Raw genomic sequence first — 10496 nt, 5'->3', positions numbered from 1 at the left:
TACCTGCTGCATTCCCTCCTAGCAGTGGCTACCCTTCCTTTCCTGCAGCCTGCTGCTATCCCCTTGCAGTGGCCTGCCTTGGACTTCTGCGCTGAAGCGTTGGTTCTCCCCGATGCTGCCCTGCGGTGAACTTCGGCCAGCCTGCTGTCTCCTCCTGCTGAGATCGGCGTCATGGGCCGACGCCGCTCCTCGCGCAGAAGCCGCTGACGCTCCTAAGCTGAAGCGGGGAACTCCTGTCTGCTTGTTGCCGATTCCTTGCTACGACTACGACCACCCGGATGTCTTCTATCCTGACCCTGCTTCGGCCATCGATTGTCCTGTCTTCTCCTACCCCGACTTTGGCTTCAATAACGATGATGCTGCCTTCTCCAATCCTGACCCTGCGATGTACGACTACGAACTGCGCACTCCGGATCAGTCTGCGCGGACTAAGGTCGTGATAATGTAACCCCACCTCAGCCCCGCGGTCCGGTCCCGGTTTGTGGCGAGCATCGGCGTAACAAAGTCGGAACATGGTTTTAACAGTCAACCATTTTGAGGCTAAATGTGACATCACAAGCCCTATTTAATGCCGTGACGCCTCATTTGAGCCCAAGAAGACGACGAGACAACATCGGTTAGGATTTACCATGTGGCTTTTTGGATTGACAGATGAAGACAGAAGATAAAGAAGATCAAGAAATGGTGACAGGTGAAGATAGAAGAAGGTGATTAAAGAAAGAAAAAAGAAGATTTGGGTACCTGAGCAGGATCTTCATGGCGGATGGCATCGGATGCTGTTGGAGGCCTCAAGGTACGTGAGCTTCCTGTTTCCCCGGGAGTCGGAGGGCCACCGCTTCTAATGGTACTTTAAGTAATATATTCAATGTTTGTAAATGTCTCTTTTTACAGGTTTTTTCATTGGATGTGTTTTTTAATTTTTTGGGGGAGGCACATTGACTGATAATATATTAATCTGTACCACTTTAGGGTACAGATTAATACATTATTATGACAATATTTGGGGGGCATTTCTGGCTTGGTATTGCTGTTGTTTTTTTAATTTCAGTTTCTTATGTGGATGTCATTGTTTATTTTTTTTCCTGCTCAATGGTAATACAATGTTTGCGATTGGTGTTCATTTTTAGTTAATGTTGTATTATGTTAGCTAATGCGTTTTATGGTTATTTCAGATATTGTTTGAATTTATTTCTTTGTATTTTAATGTTTACATTCATTAATGTTGTAGTAATTCATTGGTTTGATTGGTTAGTGTTACTATTCATTTTGAGTTGGTTTAGGAATTAATTGTTTTGATTGGTTAATGGTTTAATTAATTCATTGTTGATGTTGTTATTGCTTATATTCATTGGATTAGCTGGCTACTGTTTTTATTTAGTGAAGTGTGTTTTTTTGGAGTTATGTTTTATTATTGTGTGTCTTGTGTATTAATGTATTGTAATTAGGGTGCCCATTGAGTGCTATAGAGGCTTATCATGCCCATATTATTATTATATGGGTATGATGTACCACTATACTACTCTATGGGTACAGGGTGGGTATATAGTCAGTCCGGGGTGGGTGCTTAGGCCTCACGGATGGGCGAAGGGAGTATTAGCCCTAAGGATGGGTGCCTAGGCCTTGCGGGTGGGTAGCGGTTGGGTTAACCCCTTTATTACCTTAGCGGTATTAAACGCTAAGGTAATGAAGGGGTTAAGTCCCCCCGCAACCCCACCGTAAGGCCTAAACAGCCACTAAGGGCCAAATTCCCCCTTCACCCACCCTCGCTAGCCACAGTAAGCCTGACATGGGTGTTTAACCCCTTCATTGCCTTAGCGGTTAGCCGCTAAGGTAATGAAGTTGCTGTAAATGATTTTTCCTGCATCGGATGCATGCCGGGGGGCTCCTGTGCTGGTATTAATGGCTATCAGCTCCGGAGACCCCGGCATCAATCCGAGGCAGGAAAAGGGCCTGATTTTTTCTAAGTCCCGACACATCGCAGCTCATCGAGGCATCTCCCCACCAATTTACCCAAATTTTGAGGCGAATTGGATTTGGGGAGAAGATTGCCTTTTAGGGCTGCGATAGGCCATGACAGCCGACTCGCGGGTAATAGAATTGCACGAGTTTATGATCCTTCAGAAAATAGTCGATAAGCAGCTGATCGCCGCTCAATTGGCGAGTTTCTTTGGATCATAAAATTTTGCTGTTATCGAGCACTTATCGAGGCTTACTGAATACGAGTAGCCATTTTGCCCGATAAGGGCCTTATCGAGGCTTTCTGAATGAGGCCCTTAGAGTGTCCTCTCATTTTCAAGTATGTCTTGGCCAATAAGTGACATTAAGTACTTAAAAAGTGATGGCTGTTGCTAACATTATACGTCTGGAATGCATTTATGCAGGACCATGATTTGAGGGACACAAGTCTTATGAGGGCACACATGTAAGCATGTCACATACGTTATTCAGATAAGTACTCCTCATCTGTATGTGTGAGTGCACTGCATATAATAATACTTTTTGCGTTAAAGCTGCAGACCAAGCAATATCCTATATGTGTTTTTTTGTTTTTTTTTAATAAGTCAGTTATTGTACTATGAGAAAATACTTGTAGTGTTCTTTTTATTTTTAAACAACTCTGAATTATATATTTAATGTATTATAATGTAACAAGCCTTTTTTTTCTATAGCAACCATTTACAAAGTCACAGTGACTGCAGAATACTTGTCCTGGACCAGGATTGTATATTCTCTATGTATTTTTTCTGCTCTCAGGCTGCCAGCTCTCCCCAGGGAACGTTGCCCTCTCCCCCTGCCCTTCTCTGTATATTGCTATTCCCCTTGGCTTGTTCCTGTCTGCAAAGAAAGTGTGCTCTCTCTTACTAACAGCAGACAAAGTGAGTAGACACATCTTCCACTGCTCCCTTAGAAAGGGTATCCTTTTTACCTTTCCCTCAGAGAAGCACTTCCCCTGATACCAAAGCCAATTAGGATACTTCTCCTCACAAGATACATTTCCTACCACAAACTACATGCAAGTACTTTTATATTTCTGTTAACCCCACTCAATAAAGTTGAAGAAAATAGAAGAACTTTGTGTGCTTTAAAAAGGGGAGGAGTTTATGCTACATGGATCTTCTCACATGCTACAAGTGAGCCTGGATCCAGAATAATACTCCTCTGCAGTCATTTAGTGAACCCCCAAGCCGATTTTTCGCTGATCGATTACAGGAGAATGGATCGATCGACAACTTCAATTAAAATCTGAAGCTCCTCATCATTCAACTTCAAGCTTCTTATTGGACATATCCAAGCAGCAGGAGCAGCCCCAGCAATGGAAGTAAAAGGTCCAGCAGCCAGCTCCACTGTGTAGCAGTCGAAAATGGCTGAGGTTTGCAGTTGGACCTGTGTATTTATTTAAAATTGTAACATGCTTATGGGCGCAGTGTTAGGCTGCGTCCTCAGTGTGCGCGACGGGATGTCTGGCGGCACTCATTCCTGGCAGCAGCGCGACCTGGTGGACTCCAGGCAGCGCACGATGGGGTGGCGGGGGCATGGCCATGACGTCACGCGGCTGGTTCGCCCTCATTGGCTGAACGCCACCATGACGTTGCCAGGGCTCCGTTGCCACTAGCAAAGACAAAACCCTTGTCTTCGCTAAATGTAGTCGCGCATCGCGCATTGTGCCGGGGTGTGCAGGTATCTACAAGGGCCGTACCTTGTGTGCACCGCACACGCCGTCGCAGCCGCGGCCACTGGGGACCTAGCCTCAGGGGCATGCTAATACGTAACGTGTCACTAACTGATGTTCCCTAATAACACCCTTTTCCCAATGCACATGTGCAGTGTATTTTGTAACGCGTCTCAGCGCTATGATAATCCTCATTCATCCAGGTAATGTCGCAATTGTCGTTTTGCTAACGGACGTTACTTTTGCATCTCATTAGCTTTGAGGATACCTGCTAATAAGGAGAAAAATAAGGTCTGTTCCCTATTTCGGAAACATTACGTGATTAGGTCAAAATTAACGGAGCTCTGTGGATCTTCCCATAAGGCCCATATCCACAAAAGGGAGCCAAAATTTAGCACACCTTTACTCCCTTTCCTTTGAATGGGAGTAAAGGCATGCTAAAGCTTAGCACCCTTTTGTAGATCTGGGCCTTGGTGAACATGCACCATTACAGGGTTTCCCCTGGGATCATGGAAAGGAAATACAAGATTCACACACAGTGTTTCTCCCAGGTTAATCTCATTTATGTAGCTCAAACACCAATTCTTATAACCCACAATTCTTTCAGCTGTTAGACACTGCAGATGCATTGATGGGCTTTTAGAGGTGTTTCCTTTCAGTCGTTTGTCACTTCCCCTTAACCATGAACACTTTTACGACTGGATATCTGTTAAAGGGGCATTCTTTAATTTCCAATTAAATTAGGGAGTATCAAATACTTAATAATTCTCTCCCATGAACAGATTCATGGTACCCGTATCCTCACACACAGGGGAATCTGTCAGATATATACATATTAAATGTAATAGACCCTTGAGGGTGAAATATATTTCTCACTGTTTGTCCTAGTGTAACTCTACAATTTGCAATGCCATAGTGGGGTATGTGTCATTGAGCTGCATTCTACCAACCAGAGAAATTAAGATTTAATTGGCTTTTGGGGTATGTTTGTGAGCTGACTCCTATCAATTGAGAGAGAAATAATAATCCAATTAACTATTTTGCATGTCTGATGAGTTGATTAGCCAAACCCCTCCCTTAAGTGTTAGTCAAATGCATGTGAATAGGATACTTAAGTCACTGTAGCATGGCTGTGTGTCAAAAGGCTGTGTAACATCAAAAGTGTCACACCATAAGTGTACAGCAAAAGTGTCTACAAGAGTTAATTTTGGAGTTGAAATTGGAGGTGAAGATTGGAGGAAGGTCTGGACTCTGCATTACAACTTTGCTACTGTGAGACATTTACTTTTAACATTTGTGATTATTTGTTCATTTTTATCCTCCATTACATGTGAAGTCTCTCCTCCTGCATCTTACTATGCCCTCCCTACTGCTTTTTCCGTTTACTGTTTCCTCACTCCTTTGCGAATGTCTCTGTTCTCTCCAACTTCCCCATTCCCCACTGCACCATTATTTATACACCTCTCTCCCAACAACTTATTTTTTACCCCTCAATAAAAAGCACCCACACAAATCCTCTATTCACACCCTCTATCTACTTCTTCCTGCTGCTGGGGATCTCCCCTAAGCCTGAAGCCAGACATACACACCTGATCTCACTCATGCCTCCCTGCCACCTCTTCCCCTGTAAATGGTGCTAACCTTTTCATTTAACACTGACCTTCCTTAAATTTTACCCCACAAATCAAGCATCCTAATAGCCTGCACTCATGGCTATTGTCCCACACTCAGCCACTCCTACCACCCATTGTGACCAAGCACTGCCATCTACAGCACTTACTCCCTCACCTACTGTCTCTGTAAGTTCCCCATCAAACCTCTTAGATTGTAAGCTCTTTGGGGCAGGGATTTCCTTTCCTATTGTCTGATTTTGCTGCACTTATTGTATAATTATAATTCCCTGTACTGTATTCTTTGTGAAGCGCTGAGTACACTTTTGGCGCTATATAAATAAAGACATACAATACAATAGTGATGAGTAAATGCTGGATCCACTACTGCCTTACAGGGGCAATCACTCCTCAGACCAAACTGTACTAAATGCAGGGACAGTTACGGGGTTACATCTGGGTGATGCCTTTTTTACTCAAATATTACATCAATAAGGATCTTTAAACATTATAGAGTTCCGCCTACCTGCTTTTTTGCCCCCGTTCCCCCTTTGTTTTTTTTTTACATGGGCAAGAAACACGCAGTCTCTGGAGCTAAACACGTCACTTTCAGCTCCGAGAAACCCCTGCATCCCTAGATACTTACCAGGGAAGGTTGACGCCAGGGGAAACAAAATGGAGGTTTAAATCGTTGCGTCATACGGGCCAATAGCATCCATGAACGTATCCATCGCAGCTCCGTTTGACCGTGTAAGATTTAAAACACTATGATGAACCAGGCTAGGACTTGGGCCCCCTACCTTAGCATATAGAAGTCAGTCCATGGGAAATAACGAAAGGTTACAATGATATATGCAATATTATGCTGTCTTTTTAAAATGAATCCCTTTTCATTTAAAAGTGGTGAATCAATTAGTTTAGATGTAGCCAGGTCCCCTCTGCCCCGCGACCCCCCCCCCTCCTCATTACTTCCGCTGCCGGGGGTCACTGGACAGACCCGCCGGCACTTCTGTAGGGTGGGGGCCGAGCAGTGAGCACTCCGGTGCTCCGGAGGTCCCCGGCGGCTCCCGAGCAGGGCGCCCGAGCAGGGCGCCGCCATCTTGCGCAAGTTCGCGCATGCGCAGTGCCAAAGTGCATGCGGCGGCCAGCCAGAGACATTGCGCATGCGCAGTGATAGCGCGCGAACCCTAGCCAACCACGGAAGGCTCTTTGAAGGGACTACAAGTCCCATGAGCCTCAGCAGCGACCCACGTGATGCCAGGGAGCAAATAGGGCAGTAGTATCTCCCTGCACAGAGGGATTGATACATTTTGCGGGCTCTGAGTAACGGTAGTTGGAGCAGGGAGCTGGGTGAGTGAGGGTGCAGGGGAGCAGTAGCCCCTTGCACTAGGCCAGTTAACCCCATAGGCCCCAGATACAGTTACCCTTACCCCCAGTTTGTGGTTGCTTCAGGGACAGGCCATAAGGAAGGAGAACTGCTCCTTTAGCTGTTTGCTTAAGTTAAGAAAGCACGTTGTGGCGCGCAGCCTGATTACTGGGTCTGGGCTCAGACCCATATATATATATAGAGAGAGACTATCTTTACGGATGCCCCTGCCAAGCAGTGACTGCGGCCTGCCGACTGCAGACGGATCCCCCTTCAAGGTACAGACGGTACGGCGCATGGTGATATTATCCACGCCGGAATTCATCCCACACGTAGGAGGACATCTCATCGGATCAGGCGGATCCAATCTAGTTATCTTGCGGCCCCGTGGGCTGGAGCCTCGGGCAAGTACCTATAGTAGTGCACTAAACACTGCAAGGGATAGCGCTATATCCAACACATTGGGTGGTTCGGACATAAGGGACATCAGGGAATTGGTGCCCAGCACCCAGGTACTTTGGAGGAGGGACTACCTAAGTTGATGTGCGCACTAAGTGGAGTGCTATGTGTATGGTTATATGCGTTATGCTGTGTGGTACAGGGTACCGAGGTTATTATTAGTTATAGTAAAATGGTTGCTAACATATATTGTATGTGTCTTACTATTACTGTGTTCCTGTAAGATGACCATCCCACCCAGGTGGGAACCCTTACAGGTGGAGGCGCTGTGTTCGAACCATCAAGTAACCCCAGGCTCCCAGTGGCGGAGATTAAGGCCTCCTGTGAGCCTATCAGGTAACGCACCACACCCACACAAGTGTATTTCCCCACATGGTCCATATCTGCGATTGGGGGGGGGGGGGAAAGGTGTTACATATACGTACGACTAGTGATATAGTACTCCAGATCAGTAGTAGCACATTTTGATCGTTTGCAAGTTGTTTACTAAATGTTTTTTTCTTTAGCAAAACATCACTGCCAGTTTAGTTAATGTGTGCATCGCTGTGCTAAGAGTTGACAAAAGAGAAGGAAATGAAAGAACCACAACCAGGCTTCACTGAGAGTTGTGTTTGTGGCCAGTGGTGGTGCTAGCAAAGTGTGGCTACAGATAATTCCGCTAATGAAGGTCTGCTGGAAAGAAAAGGGGGGCTGCTGTTTCCGCCAGTATAATTGTGCTGCAAGTAGCAGAGACTTTGTGTTAGATACGTGTACCCGAAACTGAGCAAGTGACTTAGCTCAGATACCAGCGTGAGTGCTGAAGTGCAAAGTTTTCCCATTCGGAATGTTGCACCCTGCTGGAAATCTCCAGTCAGTGTTTGTCATTGCCGGCAGTGTAGGGGTTAATCCCTTTGCAGCACCTGCGTTATTATATTTTAGTATTTAATATGTCGCTTTCTAAAAGGTCAGAGTTAGCCCTGCCTTAATTCTAGAAGTTGTAGACAGGTCACATGGTTATGGTGTGATTCTTTTGCAACATGTAATCTGCCCAGTTAATGGGGTAGATAATTGGCCACGTCCCCTGGGTATAAAAGGTGGGGATCCACCATTTTGTAGCCAGGCCCCAACTACCATCAGGAGACTCTATTGAACATCAGGAGGATTCAAGGGAGGTCTCCAAGCTATACTAGCTGGTAATTAGGACACCTTTATTGTTTTGTAGTACTAGGCAAAATTCCAGTGCAGGAAGGCCCTTGGGAACCTGCATTCAGTAGACCTACTCTAAAGTAGAGAGTAATTCTCTAACTCAGGGTTTTGAAAGAGGAAATCACTGAGGGGGTCTGATAGAAGTTTCAGGGATAACTCCCTGGTCTGTCCTAAGCAGGGCAAAAGGCTCTCTGGGAGAGTGAGTCATTACTTCTCTCATAGCAAGAGGGAATTGGATTGTCAGAGTTTAAAAGTACTGATAACCTGTCCTGTTTCACAAGAGTGCCTGTTCAAGGGTCTATATTGCATATGAAGAACTGTTCCCTGTTTATAAACCAAGTTAAAAGTTCCTGGCGCCTTCCTCCTGCCCGGGCCCCATACTGTCGCAAACTGACATGAGTGAGTCATGCTGACCGCATTATTTGGGATCTGGCCAAAGATATGTGGGGCTATGAATATCCCTATGTCCCTGCTGATACTATGGATATAATGGATATGTTGCGGGGTCAATGGTTAGAGTTCAAGGACAAAGCTCATATTACGCAACATGGCCATGCCATGCTCGCTGAGAGTAACGGTAGGGTAGACGGTATAGTGTGGATATGTCACATTGGGCACAGCATTTATAAGGATCGCGTGGAATATGTAGATGGAAATGGGGCTAAGGTGATTCACTTTGTGGAGGTGCCAGAGTAATATGGTCTAAAAGTCTGACCCTGCTCATTACTGGTAGGTCTAGAGCTTGGGGCCTCGGTAAGTGATGGCATCTCCTGCTACCATGCAAAGTCACGTGACGACACAATGCAATATGGCGTGAGGGCAGGCAAGAGGCCAAGTGCATCATACGACGTGGGGTGGAGGGAGAGAGAATAACCAGTTTGGGGGGGTGGGAGAGAGAGAAGGACCAGCTTAGCAGGGGGTGTGGGGAGAGAGAGAAGAACCAGCTCAGGAGGGGGGTGGGGGGAGGGGAGAAGCTCTGGGAGGGGTGGAGAGAAATGTACCATCTCAGGGGTGGGGAGAGAGAAGGACCAGCTTAGGGGTCGGGGAGAGAGAGACCAGCTGTGGGGTGGAAAAAGACATGCTGGGGGTGGGGCGAGGAGAGAAAGACATACTGGGCAGAGCGGAGGGAGAGAGACATGCTGTGGGGGAGGGGATTGATTGAGAGGAGGGGAGTGATTGAGAGAAGCAGTAATAGACAAGGGTGATATAGGGAGGAGGAGAGACAAAGATGGAGGATAGAAATACATAGGGGGGAGTAAGAGGGAATGTGAAAATGGGGGGGGGGGAATAGAGGGAGAGAGAGAGTGACCGAGGAAGTTGGGGATGTGAGACAGATGGGGGGAAGGGTTCACAGGGTAAAGTTGTCAGTGGCCCTATCCAGTCTATACAGTCTGCCTTGCCTGGGAGAACAGTGTCTGGCACAACATTTGTGCTCTTTTATTGGCTTGTCTAATAAAAAAACCCTGGGTTAAACAGTATTGTTCGCCCAGGGGTTTGGAGACTCTGATTGCATCTCCTTCTAATGTGCTTGCGCATGGATGTTGCGTCATGACGTCACCACGTATTTTTGGCGCGAAACGTAGGCGGATCAGCTGGGTATTTAAGGGGATACATCTGCACTAGTTCTTTACTCCTTGATAAAGAACAAGACGTTTGAAACGCGAGGTTTTTCCCTATGCTGTATTCACTCCATTAAAGATTTTTTGTTACTTGGATCCTCTCCTGACTCCTGTTTTTGATGGTGCTCTACTCCTCTCATCTCTACTTTAACAGTATTATAGGCTAAAGCTGTAAAATTTCGGACATTATTGAAATCCCTGCTCTCTGATTAAAATTCCAGGCATTATTCATTCAGTAATGCCCGGAATTTTTGGCAGCTTACAAAGTGTTTATTTCTAGAGACAAGGCAAGGGATTGGTCAGGAGGCAGGAACTGCTCTCAGACAGGGCAGGGGATTGGTCAGGAAGCAGCAGCTAGGCAGTGACTCCTCCCCTTCCTTTGTGAACACAGCTCCATGGATACAGTTCAGTTGAGGAGGAAGAGAGTGTGTTTGTAGCTGCAAAGTAAGTGTCTGTCTGCAGAGTTTGTTTGTAGCTGCAGTTTCTGTCTATCTAGTGTGTGTCTGCTGCTGCTGTGTGTGTGTGTGTCTGCTGCAGAGTTTGTGTGTGTGTCTGCTGCAGAGTGTGTGCGTGTGTCTTTTGAAGTT

Source organism: Ascaphus truei, chromosome 2, assembly GCF_040206685.1.
Source record: "Ascaphus truei isolate aAscTru1 chromosome 2, aAscTru1.hap1, whole genome shotgun sequence".
In the NCBI taxonomy this organism is placed as follows: domain Eukaryota; kingdom Metazoa; phylum Chordata; class Amphibia; order Anura; family Ascaphidae; genus Ascaphus; species Ascaphus truei.
This window is presented reverse-complemented; position numbering follows the sequence as displayed.